Consider the following 14,104-nt stretch of genomic DNA (forward strand, 5'->3'; position numbering starts at 1 on the left):
GCTCCGTCTCAAAAAAAAAATAGAGTTTCCATTGATGGTTCTGATGCAGAGCCCAGGTGAGGACCCACAGTTAAAAGAATCAGCCCCGACACCCCTATTAGCTCAACTGATGCTTTGGCAAGGGTGAGCCCCTGTCCCTTCTGTGAGTGCTGAGTCTGCCACTTGGGTGAGAGTCCTGATTTATTGGAGGCAGCAGGCCACCACTTCCGCTGGGAAGCAGCGTTAGCCTGGAGAACAACTGTGTTGTGTGAGTGCACATGTAGGGGTCTTGTTCAGCAAATGTTTAGCGAGTGTGGCATTTACAAATGGCAGGCAGAGCAATTGTGAAAAGGAGGTGCCTTCCAGCCACATGACACTTGGGGGCTGATACCACCACTGGTAATGCAGGATATTTTCGGTATTCCTCTACACAGTATGGTTGAGAAAGGGCTAGGGGCATCGGTGGATGTCAGCCCCTGCCTTCCTATGTAGCCAGGATTTTGGATGCTTTGATAAGACAAGCCTCACAGGATCACAAGTGGCTCATGTTCTTGGGCACTGGTAGGGCCCTTTTGCCCAGCCCCCTGTCCATGCTGGTCCCATTGCCCAACCCACCAGCAGATGCCTCGCTAGCTGGGCCTGGCTCTCTACCCCTTCATCTTGTTTCCGCCCCTGTGTCCTGATCAATAGCCAAAAAGCAGTGTTTTGTGCTTACCGCTCTCTCCCAAGACTGTGTAGCAGAATAGCCCCTCTCTCTCCATCCGGCCCCTTTATTGTCCTTCCTGATCCAGTCTCACAGTTGCCTATGCAAGGTAAATGGGATTTGTGTTTCTGTCCTTGAAGAATACCTCTATAACCGAAACTGACCAGCACAGTCTCTGACTGCCTGGGAAGCCCAGTGCTGCCAGGCATAGTACCAGTGGCTGAGTAATTGAAGCCGTCTCCTGTCCTGACATCCAATCCAGGGCAGCAGGGCCACATGGCCCCCAATGTGGGAAAAGAGAGGTGCCTGCGTGACACACGGCAGGCAGTGACATCAAGGCATTAGGACTCAGCCTCTCAGCACGTGTTTGCTAAAGAATCCCCATCGTTACTGTGGCTTCCACATTTAACCACTTCAATTTGACATATGTCTCAAGGTGCTGGGTAAGCATCTTGTCAACTTCAACACAGCTGACAAAGTTACGGCACAAAGAATGTTTAGACTTTGCAGTTTTCCCCGACCTCCAGTTGATTCTGTTAAAATGTCTCTCCTCCTTTCAGAGAGCTGATTTGTGCCCCAGATTTTCTCCTCTCAGTGGGAAGAATCTCTTTACCAGGTAAAATAGAAATTCGTTGTTATCCTGATACTCTGATTTAGTGTTGTCTGGTAGGAAGGTATGTTTCATACATGGTTTGTTGCCGATTTTCAAGGTTGGTTTCCTACGGAATGGAGCATAGAGAAGAATGCAGGAGGAAGGCTGGAGACACTTTCCGTTTTCCAGCTACTCTTCTCAGACACAAAACCTTTAAATGTGTGAGATTTTCCATCTCAAGGCTGCCATTCTTCATGCTTGTTCTCAGTTGGAGAGTGATAAAGTTTGAACAAATCCCTTTATCCGTGTTAGAATTATCTGAGCGTGAAAATCCTTTTCTACCCTTCAGAGGGCTCTATCTCTTTTTTTTCCTTTCATAAAAAGCAATAAACATAATAATATATTCCCACTATAGAGAAATTAAAAATTACAAATAAGAACCAGGAAGAAAAATTCCTGAAATCCCAGTACCATGCATCCCTCCAGTTATGTCCCCCTGTAAATGAACAGATATAAATATGTATTTGGGGGAAAGGAGGGGAAAGGATGGACAATTGTCATGTATGCTATTATACTGTACTTACTGGATATTTAGATGATTTCTCATTTTTGTGCCATTCTGAGCAACAGTGAGATGAATTTCCTAATTTAGTTCCCTAATCTTCACACACTTGTCCTAATGTTTTCTTAGGATAATAAGTTTTTAGGACTAGCTAACATTTTTGAGCACTTATCATGTGCCACTCTGCTAAGTGATTCAAATATATTATCTATCGAATGCTACATGTGATTCTATACAGAAGTATCCACATTTTATAGATGAGGAAACTGAGGCACAGAGAGGTTAGGTGCCTTGGCTGGGGTTACATAGCTGGCAAATTGCAGAGCTGAGATTGGAACCTAAGCTCTGTGACTCCAGAAGCTTTGGATGCAAAAGCTCAGGTCTGTCTGGCCTCCTACTGTGTGGTCTAAGTATATCAGTCCCCTCCTTCCTTTCCTACAGCTCTTTACTCTGTGACTAGATGCTCAGTCCCTAGCACATGCCTTCCAGGGAACCATCAGGGGCCAGAAAGATGTGGCCATGTAGACACATCTTAGGGGAACTGTAGGCATATGGCCTGGGGCCAGAATGCAGCCTGGGCTGAGCAAGCTTGTGTTGGCAGTCTGTGCCCTTTCTACACTAGATTCCTTGCAGAGACTGGGCTCTGGCTACATTCAAGGAGAATCCTTGCAGGCTGGGTAGAGTTGGGCACGTGCAAGGCAGCCTGTAAGTCTGAGCTCTCAGAAAGGAGGGCATTAGGAAAGAAGGTGTGGCCAGTCCTAGTGAGACATAGATTCCAAACAGGGGTTGCGGGCAATTTGCTAGACTGAGCAAATCTAAGGCAGAAGCCCAGAAGCCTTGTCTTGTAGGGTCTACTCATCTGTGACTCTAAGCCAGGCTTGCAACCCAGAGGTGAGACCAGGACCCTCTTCTCCTAACCCTCACTGGGCCTGGCTCTTTGTCAGTGTCTCTGTCCTTTGGGGATAACCAGAGATCCAGCTGCCTCTGCAGTGGAACTGGAGGACAGGGCGTGGCCAGTCCCAGTATATAGGCAGAGTAAGCCAAAGTATCTCTAAGTAGCAGAGGCTCTAGGATTCCCACCTTGGCCTCCTGGCAGGGAATGTCAGGCCCAGCAGATAAGACAAAATGGGGAGGGCTTACCCTCCATTTGGCCCACTTATCTCTTCCCGATTTATCCATAGATTGAGCTTGATGATCCAGGCTCATATTCATTCAACTAATCACACAAGTTATTGCTGTAATTTAGGTCTTCGAATAAGTACACTTGGTTGCAGAATATGTGATCAGCCACAGATTTCTCATTCTTTAAAACCCTGGGTGCAGAAATGCCAACATTTAAAGCCATCCACACAAGGCAGAGATTTCCAAGGCACTAAAATCAGGCCATTCAGAGTGCGGCTCCTGGTCCTCCCATCAGGCTGCCACTTGGCGTGTCAATGCTCCATGCAGAGTTTGGGGTGTGGGGGGACTTTATCCATAAAACTCTGGAGAGGGTGGCAATCAATAGATAATCTGCTCACATTCTTTTTCTTTAACCACAAAATTGGTTTGCCTCTGAAGTAACTTGATCTGAAGGAGAAATGCATTTGAGGGCTTTAAAGGGCATAGATCAACTGGGAAAAGCTATGGCAGGCTTTGAGGTTGGAAAGGTCAACTTCTGTTTTTGCTGCTCCAGACTTCTCTGTAACCTTGAACAGCTTTTCCTCCTCCTTGTCACCAACATCATGACCACGGTCATCACCAGTCACTGAACAGGATATATTACTCATTCAATTCATTTGTTCATTCAACAAGCCATTGTTGAACCTCCTACAGAGTTCCAGGTATTGGATTAGGCATCAGAGATTTCAGAGATAAAATGGACCTGGACCCTGTCTTTACATTGCCTGTAATCTCCAGGGAGGACAGCTGCAAACAGTTAACCAAGTAGGGAAGCGAGTATTGGGAGTAGAAAGGAAGAGGCCCGTTCAGCCACTGTGTGGGGAGCTGCCCTGGGGCAAGGAGCATGGTTTCTGTTTCTCGTCTGAGGGTAACTGGGTTGGACCCCTGGGATGGAACCTGTCTGAAGTCTTGAATTAGCCATTGAGGAAAAGCTGTGTGTTCATTTCTGGCTGAGGCGTTCAGATGCTGTAGACTAGGGTGAACCATAGCGTGTTGCTTGAAAAGGCATCCCAGGAGCTGGTGATAGCTACACTGTGTATCTCTATTGGATTCTTCCTGTTTCCCAGGGCCAGTAACAAACACCACTTGTGGCCCATAAACGCAGAGGAGGTGAAGGTCTCCACTCAAAATCAGTATATTTGGACAGGATCCAAGAGCACAGCCTCAGATAACAAAATGAGCTGGAGCCGTAATTCCGGGCCAGCCCTTCATCCTTCCAGACTGACAGTCTCATTTTATTTGATCTCAAAACATATTTTTTTTAAAAAAAAAAAAACCTATTGAAATAATATAAATGGCTCATTTCTTTCAAGGTAGCCCCATCGAGAAGCTAGCTCATATTTTGTAATGCCACCCAGTCTCTGAACAGTTCTGGCCTCCTATCTGAGAGCCGCTTTCAGGAGCCAATGCAGGAACATGCACTGTTGTGTCCTGCTGATTTACTGTCATTCACTAGGCTGGGACCCTAATAAACTCTGACTGTTTCTAGAGAGTAGGTCTCTGCCTGCTGCTGTGGAGATTCAAGACCTCAGTTAGACTTTTGCTTTGCCATTTCTTATTACCATGTTGCGCAAATCACTTGGCTTCCCTGGGTCTGTTTCCTCACCTGTAAAATGGGTATGTTACCATTTCACCTGATTGTGATGAGGGGCTAAATGAGGTAACACAAAAGCTCCTAACTGCACCCAGCACACTGTGGCACTAATCTGTCCCTCTGCTCCCCTCTGTCCCTCTTATGTGAGGCATGAGATAGCGTAGAAAGAACCCTGAATTGAGAGTCAGACAGGAAACCTGTGTGATCCCAGGCAAGTAATTTACCCCATCTGTAATGACCTCAGTTTCCTCTAGCCTCAGAGGGTTAGGATTCGAAGGGTTAGAAGACTCATATAAAAGTATTTTTATTTATTTATTTATTTTTTTTTTTTTTGAGGCAGAGCCTCAAGCTGTCCCCCTGGGTAGAGTGCTGTAACATCACAGCTCACAGCAACCTCCAACTCCTGGGCTCAAGCGAGTCTCCTGCCTCAGCCTCCCAAGTAGCGGGGACCACAGGCGCCCGCCACAACGCCCGGCTGTTTTTTGGTTGCAGCATCATTGTTATTTGGCGGGCCTGGGCTGGATTCGAACCCACCACCTTAGGTGTATGTGGCTGGCGCCTTAGCCACTTGAGCCACAGGCGCCGAGCCAAAAGTATTTTTAAAATACAAAACACTGGACAGCTTCATATACAATCTTAGCACCTAAGGTGTTGGGAGTTGAATCCCAAATCAGTACCAAAAAGCCACTGTCTTAGAAAGTTTCTGAGAAAGCACCTGGTAAATGTCATGCTCATTTTGCTTCATTTGGAGCTTTGACACTTGCATTTTCCTGAGGCTAGCCTTAGGAGGTATGAGTATCCACAGATCCACAGGGATGAGACACAGCTGGTGTCCACTGCCATGCAGCTGCCCCAGACCTACTGGACAGAAAGTAACCCAGGGCGCGAAGCATGGGCAGCCTGGAGGGGATGGACAGTCATCTGGGAGGGAAGAGGTTTTTCTACTTGAGAGATGAAAGGCAAGTTCATGGATGGCAGTCCTTATTGTCATGGATTATAGGTGGCATTTCCTGCTCAGGGAGAAGGGACACTTGGGGACATGCTGCAGCCAATGGAGAAGGTGACCAGACCAAGCAAGCTGGTTGAGTTGAGGAAGATCCAACACACCACCTACTTATTTTTTCTCTCATATTTTTCAGTGTCATGCTGGCTCAAAGTAGGTGCTTAGTAAATGTCTGTGGAAGCAATGGACAGTCCTGTGGAAAGTAACAGTGCTGGATCAAACTGGCATTCTCAAGACAGCATACAGACCTTCTTGTCCACCCTCGGTACCCAGCTCCAAAGCCTACGCTCTCAACCAGGGCTCTGTGAGACCTTATCAGCTGGGCTAAGCAGACAGGCCTGTGTGGCTGCCCCTAGTTGCTGGAAGTGTCCTTCCAAGTACAAGGGCCTAGGTGGCAGGTGAGGCGCCACATCCTCACCAATCCTTGATACTCTCTTAGCCTTGCAGGTAGAAGGAAACCCTGCATTCTTTGTTGAAGCCTTTAAAATTTATTTATTTACTTATTAGGCATTTTTGTTCCATCTTTACTCTATGCTGATCACTGGGGAAGACTGCAATGAATAATCACGGCCTGTCCTCCCATGGGCATGGGTCAGGCAGAGGATGTGGGAATTCAGCTCTGCCGTTTCCCAGCTTTGTTAACCTTGGACAAATTAATCTCATTGAGCCTCAGTTTCCTTATCTGTCAGATGGGGTTGGTACCTCAAGGAGTTTTGTGAAGATGAAACAGTAAGAATGTATGTAAAGGGCCCAGCCAACACAGGCAGTCAATAAATGTTAGCAACAACTGTCATTATTCATTCATTTTGCCTGCTGGTTGACAAATGGTAACAGGTTTAAGAAAAATATGTGAGAGAAGAATTTAATATTAATAATAATAACTAACATTGATTGACTATTTACCGTGTGCAAGTACTGTTGTAAGTGCCTTTTATAGATTACTATTAATACTAAAAATCCTATTGATTTCCCAAATTTTTTATAAATTGAAAAATGGCCACTATGGTTTGATTCTTTTCATGGCAAAATACATAGTTACAATTTGTGGGAACCTAGTGGCTTTTCTTTTTTTTTTTTTTTTTTTGAGACAGAGCCTCAAGCTGTCCCCCTGGGTAGAGTGCCGTGGCATTACAGCTCACAGCAACCTCCAACTCCTGGGCTCAAGCGAGTCTCCTGCCTCCGCCTCCCAAGTAGCTGGGACTACTGGGACCCAGCACAACGCCCGGCTATTTTTTGGTTGCAGCCGTCATTGTTGTTTGGCGGGTCCGTGCTGGGGATTCGAACCTGCCACCTTAGGTGTACGTGGCTGGCGCCTTAGCCGGTTGAGCTATAGGCGCCGAGCCCCTAGTGGCTTTTCTAAGAGCATGATTCTAGAACCTCAGAGGTAGCAAGTTGGGAAATAATGAGATATATTTTGTGTGTGTGTGTGGCTTCATCAGTGACCTCACGTACCTGCTGCTGCTCATTGCTCAGAACCTGAGGTTTGATAACTTAATAAATATGAAAATAATGAGCTCTGGCCGGCACAGTGGCTCATGCCTATAATCCTAGCACTCTGGGAGGCCAAGGCAGGTAGATTGCTTGAGCTCAAGAGTTTGAGACTAGCCTGAGCAAAGTTAAGACCTTATCTCTTCTAAAAATAGAAAAATTAGCTGGGCATAGTGATGTGTGCCTATAGTCCCAGCTACTCAGGAGGCTAAGGTAGGAGGATTGCTTGCATCCATGAGTTTGAGGTTGCTGGGAGCTAGGCCGAGACATGGCACTCTAGCCCAGGCAACAGAGCAAGATTCTGTCTCAAAAAAAAAAAAAAAAGGCTAGAGGGGTAGTTCTTGAAGAAAGATCAGTGTTTGTATAGTTGGGATGACCCTGGGTAAGAGTCCATACTTTGACTCTTGCATTAGCAGGTGTGGGTTTAGGGAAGTTCTTTATCCTCTCTGATCCCCACTTGTTTGGAATGCTGAACTCATAGTATCTGTTAGCTATTACTGTGTAACAAACTACCCTGAAACTTAGTGACTTAAAACATGATCTACTTCTAATAGTAAATTAGATAATAAAAAAACGTTTATTATTTTTCATGAGTTTATGGGTCTTGGCTGGGCTAACTCATGTATCTGAAGTCAGCTGTCGGGTCACCTGAGGACTGGCTGGTCTGGGATGAACTTGGCTATATGACTCTGCTCTTTTCCATGTAGACCTGACTTCTCATGGCAGAGACAAGGTCCAAAAGAACAGGTGAAAGTATGTGTAGCCTCTTAAGACCTAGGCTGAGAACTGGCACAACTCTGGGTCCTGTTGGTCAGAGCAAGTGAAAAGGCCAGCCTGGCCTGAGGGAGTGACAAGATAGACTTCACCTCTTGCCAGGTGCACCTGCTAAGTCAGGTAGCCAAGGTCATGGCCACAGGGAAAGCTGGAGAATCAGGCACAATTTTGCATCTTATCACACTCAGATCCCTTCCCATTCTAACATCTCTAAAATCAAGTAGCTCACAATGGATCACTGTGGGAGGAAGAAGTTGAGTTTTCTTCATATTAAGCCAAAGCTAGACATTACCTTTTCTGCAGATGCATATATGGGTACTTAAGAGAAGAGCCATATCATGATGTGCTTGTGTTGCTAGAAATAATGATTTAAATAAGCTTAAAACCAAGATTCAATTGTTTTTTGTAAATAGGTTAGGAATTGAATTAAGAAAATGATGAGCAAAAGGGAACAGAGACAGGAGAGAAGTAGATGGGGAAACCCCAAATCTGGTGCAAAATGCACTGCTTAGAAGCCTGGCCCTTCAGACAAGGAGGCTATTATGCTGGAACTTTACTCTTCCCCTAGCTCAACTCCAACTCAGCTGGGAGGTCACTGAGCAGGCAAGGCTCACCCCTATATGGGGGGCTGCCCTCTCAGGGTGAGTGAGTACTTCTGGGGAGTTAGGAAATGCAGAACGTCTAAACCTCGATAAAGAGAGAAAGAGTCTCTCAGAGGACAAGATAAGGAGAAAAATATCTCCTTTGTTTTGTCACCTCAGTATGATCAGAAGCATCAGTCCATCTGAGCACAAAGCTTCTGTGATTTGTGTGTGTGTGGCCTAATTGGGGTCTGCTTTGACATCCTGCTCATGGACTGTGGTCCCTGTCCCATGCTCTGTGTTAAGATCATAAATAACTTAAAGCAATAGTAGTAAATGGTAAATCTGTCTGATTAACATAGTTAGTTAAAGAAATAGTTTGGATAGAAAATGCAAGCCCAGCAAGAACTATGATGCAAGGGTTAGCCTTTCCCCATTAGATTGGTGATTAAAACAGTGGTGTATGCAGTAAAAATGGAGCTAGCCAGGAGCAAGGGGCTGTTGCACAGTCCTTATGCTTCCTTGGAGGGGGTCAGTCTCTGACCCAGCTGCTCTTTAAAAACCTTTCTCTTCATGTCTTGACTATTCATTTTTCCCTCATCCTTTTATCTCCACTGGCCACTGGGAGGGAACTCACAGTTTAGTTTGGGGCTGGTCCCCAACACTTTCCTAAATTGGGATAGAAAAAAAATTATTATTATTATTATTTTTTTTTTTTGAGAGAGAGAGTCTTGCTCAGTTGCCCTGGGTAAAGAAAGTGCCATGGCGTCATTGTAGCTCACATCAACCTCAAACTCTTAGGCTTGAGCTATCCTCTGGCCTCAGCCTCCCAAGTAGCTGTGATTATAGGTGTGCACCACAACACCCAGCTAATTATTCTATTTTTAGTAGAGACAGTGTCTCACTCTTGCTCAGGCTGGTCTTGAACTCCTGAACTTAAGCAGTCTACCTGCCTTGGGCTCCCAGAGTGCTAGGGTTATAGGTGTGAGCCACTACACTCAGATACTGGGGATAAATTAACCAGGTACCCAGTCACTGTTGGTGCTGAGCTCAGTTCCATTTAATCAACTGGTCAGAACTAAAGAATTTATTTTTATTTAGATACTCATTCTGCATTTAATGACCACCACTGTGTGCCAGATCCTGAGCTGAGCCCCAAGTAAGCACACTAGCCTCTAGTGGGTCCCTTTGGGTATGCAGACACGTAAATTATTATAATGAAGCCTGCACAGGTAATTCTAGGACCACAGAGAAGGCATTCATGGAGCTCATTTTAACACAACACCAGAGGCTGTCCTACAGTTTGGCCTTCCTTTAGCCCCATGCACACTGAGGCAGAACTGTGGGTCTCTGTTCAGACCGCATATGAATCAGGAAGCCTCAGGGCCCAACAGTCCCATTTAAACTCTGTGACTCTGGAGTTAGACAGCCGGGTCCAAACCCCTCTGGCACTAAGCAGCTAGGAAATGAAAAAGTAGAACAAAGTGTCCAGAGCCATCCTGTGAATTTGATTATCTTCCTGTGCTCTAGGACTGCCTCCGTCTGCTGTGAACCCTGGCTACAGGTTCCTTCTGCACTTGAAGCTACTGGAGCTTTGCAGGGAATTAAATCAACTTTCATGTTTCCTGCAGCCCCTCCTCGGATAGACACCAGCTGGCAATTTTCCTTAAATACCACTCATTTTTAAAAGGGAAAAATATGTTGGTGGCATTGAAATAGATCACACTTTAAAATGCAGAGTAGCAGAGAGTCAGTTCAAATTATTCTCTTAATAGAGTTCTTCAGAGTGAGGAAGTGACGAGGGAACATAATCTCTTCTTTTGTCATTTGGGCAAAATCTAAGGACTACAATCCATTTGTCTGCAAATGTGTCCCTTCTGTACAAATTGCAGCCAGCAGTCCAATCCCAGGGTAAATGGTCTTTAATTAAAGTCAGTTCAGTTCCCTTGGATGGGTGGGGGGAGGTGAGGGGCTTAAAGCCCGAGCTAATATAAATTTCTATCCCTTCAAAAATAAAAAAGAACATATATTTTTTTAAATGACATTTCCTCCTTGACTTGATAATTAGGGGAAAGCTTTGCTTATAAAAACCATTCTGGCTCTTATTTATGAATAAAAATTTTTGCAGTAAGGCCTCTAAGAAGCAGTAGAGGAATTTCATCCTAATCCTGGTAAAAACTCATCCTCACACATTGATTTTCGTAACTGGAGTGCATTATGTGTTTTGCATGAGCTTTTGAAAGCTTAGATAAATGAGGTGGCTCAGAAAGCACATAAAAAAATGGGAGGAAATTATATCGATCCAAAAGAAGATAAATGTCCACTAATTCTCAGATTAACATTTTAGACTCCTGTGTTTTTATAGGGGAATTTTTGCCATGCTGATAACTTGAGATTGGTTTACAATGTCACATACCAGGTTGAGTCAAAGAGGCCTTGTTGAGCTGACTTCTCAGGGTCAGCTGTACTCGAAAGACAGTGGAGTTAATGCCACAACCTGCTGGTACCCCAGTGCCCTCATATTGGGTGCTAGCTCTACACCTAAGGTGATATATTTTAAGGGTGACATTGACCCTCAAGGTCAGCTATGTTAGTTTTCACTCTCTGGGTTGTAAGAGACAGAAGCCAAAGCCCATTTGGTTTAAGCCCAAAAGGAATTTATTAGATCACTTGACTGAAAAGTCCACTAGGGATTAAACTCGAGGGACAGCTTGATCCAGAGCTCAGATGAAGACCAGAACCTAGAGTGTTCCTCAGCTCACCTTTCTTCCTGTCTCTGTGATTTGTTTTCTCTGGGTTAGCTTCATTCTCAGACTAGCTTTCCTTCCTGTTAGCAAGTTGGTACAACTATAGCCTCCATCTACTGTTTGTTTCTGCTGCAAAAGAACTGTTGCCACTTTCTTGATTGTTTCAGTTGAAGTCTCAAGATTAGCTCTAAGCTTTAATTGGGCCTATGGCTCTGACTGTCGCTAACTAATCCTCATTAGGTCTCATGGTTATCCCTGTTGCTGGAGGTTTGGACCTACCATCTTGAGCAAAACAGAGACTGAGAGTTGGGAAGGAGGGGAGGTCCCCCTAGAAGGCAATTCAGGAACCTTGTTAACTAGAAAAAAGATGGGTTGATTCCGGGCTGTGAAACCCTACATTTCTGCTATGTCAGCCTTTTATTCCTTCCTTCAGAAAATCCCTGAACACTCACAGCAGGCCTTGGACCTGGGTACAAGGGTTACTCAGGTGAATGGGAGGGGCCAGGCTCTGCCCTCAGAGAGCATCTAGCCTGTCTCATCCCAGGGCTGGACCATGCTGTGGCTTTCCAGCCACGTGTGTGTTTTTACTGAGCTGCTGTATGCCAAGGCCTGGAAACAGAAAAATGAGGACGACCAGGGCCTCACTCTTAAGCAGCACAGAGTGGAATAATGCTCTCTGCACTTCACATCACTCTTTGTCTTCACTCATTTGATTAGTTAGGATTAGATTCTGCTGGAACTAACAGAAAACTGAAAATAGCAATGACTTTACCAAAATAGAAGTATATTTCTCTCTCACAAAATCAGATAGTCTGGGACTGGAGCAGTGACTATGCCCTCACCAGGGCCGTCATTCTGCTATTTCTCCTCAGTAGTAGTTTCTACCTTGTGGTCCAAGATGGCTGCTCTGGCTCTGGTCATTATGTCCAGCCAGCAGGAAGGGGAAAAGACAGAGAGAAGAGAATGTCCCTTCTCTTTAAACATAATTTCCAGAAGTTGCATACACCACTTCAGCTGATATCCCAGTGGCCATAACTTGATCCCATGCTTATTCTTGGTTGCAAGGGAAGCTAGGATATATAGTTTATATACTCATGGGCAGGTACTTAGCTAAAACTGTGGCTTATGTTTCCATAGAATTCAAAGGACAATAAATATTGAGGGGCCAACTAGCAAATGTGGTCATTTATACTATTTGTTCTGCTGGACAGTTCCCTGCCCTTTCTTCTGAATGTCTCTCAGATTCATTTTTAAAGGCCAAGTTTGCCTCCTCCTTGGAATCTTCTTAGTACCTCCTTGGTTTTAACCCCAATTGGAATCAATGCACTATCCTTTTTTAACTTTCAAATTAACTATATAAGACACAATTTAATACTTTTTTTTTTTTTTTGAGTAAGAGTCTCACTCTATTGCCCTGGGTAGGGTGCCATGGTGTCACAGCTCACAGCAACCTCAAACTGTTGGGCTCACACTATCCCCTTGCCTCAGCCTCCCAAGTAGCTGGGACTATAGGCACCCTTCGCAATGCCCAGCTCGTTTTTCTATTTTTAGTAGAGACAGGGTCTCGCTCTTACTCAGGTGATCTTGAACTCCTGAGCTCAGGTGATCCACCTCCCACTGCTCCCAGCCTGATAAAATGTATTTCAACATTACCAAAATCAAGATACAGAGTATTTTTACCTATGAAATTTCTCTCATGCCCTTTGCAGTCAATCATTCCTCAACTTCGACCACAGGCAATCGCTGATCTGCTTTCTGTCACTCCAAATTAATTTGAACCTTCTAGAGCTTCTCAGAATCATATAGTGTGTACTCTCATACATTTGGTTCTTTCACTTAACATAATGCTTTGGAGGTCCATCCACGTTGTTGAATCAGTAGTTGCTCCTTTTGTGGTGAGTAGTGGTCCAGCGGGTGGGTATACCGCAATCTGCTTTCTCCATTTACCAGTTGATGGACTTTTGTGTTGTTTCCAGTATAGAGATATTGTGAGCAATGCTGCTTTGAATATTCATGTACAGGTTTTTGTGTGGATTTATGTTTTCATTTTTTCTTACATATATATCCAGGAGTGAAATTGTTGGGTCTTATGCTAATTGTATGTTTAACTTTCTAAGAAACTGCTAAACTGTCTCCTTCAAAGTGGATGTACCATTTTTCATTCTCACCAGCAGGGTCTGAGAGTTCCAGTTGCTTCACATCCTCACCAACACTTAGTATAATCAGTCTTCTTTTTAAAAAGCTTTTCTAGTGGCTGTGTAGCTTTGTTTACACACACACACACACACACACACACGCACACACACTCTTCCCATTCTCCATTCCTTTTATATAGTTACATCAGAATATTGGCTGTTAGGGTTTAACATCATTAGACTGTGTACACACTCTTCATGCTGATTCTCATATAGTGTGATTTCCTTCCCTTTCCTACATGACTACTTGTTTTCTCTGGAGTTAGTGATTGTCCTGTTTGTTTGATACTTTGTTGTGTGTTTATTACTCTTTATCTCCACATTCTCCCCTACTTGTATAAATCTCCTCTCAATGTGTTCAGATGTGTTCCACATTACATCAGTTTCTTCCTCCTGAAGAAGTCTCTCTCCTCCTGAAGAATGGACTTGCTCCATTCTGGAGCGTTGGTCCCTATGCCTACTTTACAGCTCCTGTCGCTGGGGATCTTTTTACCTCTCTATTGTTTTGTTTTTTAGATTGTTTTGCCGTCATATAATTTACATACCACAAAAGTCACCTGTTTTAAATGTGCCATTCAATGAATTTTAGTGTATATATAGAATTGTGTAAACATCATCATAATCTAATTTGGAGATGATCACCTAAAAAGAACACTTGTGCCCACTTCCCACTCTCATTCCTAGCCCAAGGCAGCATCCATCCACTCCATCTTTGTACATTTGTC

The 14,104-nt window shown here is 44.4% G+C and overlaps 1 protein-coding gene across 1 annotated transcript in view; it reads left to right on the top strand.

Moving 5' to 3' along the window:
• Window positions 1-14,104, top strand: part of MAN1C1 (mannosidase alpha class 1C member 1) — a 146,864-nt gene that overhangs the window by 76,016 nt on the left and 56,744 nt on the right. The gene's annotated exons all lie outside the window — the stretch shown is intronic.

The sequence above is a fragment of the Otolemur garnettii genome, unplaced genomic scaffold, assembly GCF_000181295.1.
Source record: "Otolemur garnettii isolate 467f Iridium unplaced genomic scaffold, OtoGar3 scaffold00156, whole genome shotgun sequence".
Classification (NCBI taxonomy): Eukaryota; Metazoa; Chordata; class Mammalia; order Primates; family Galagidae; genus Otolemur; species Otolemur garnettii.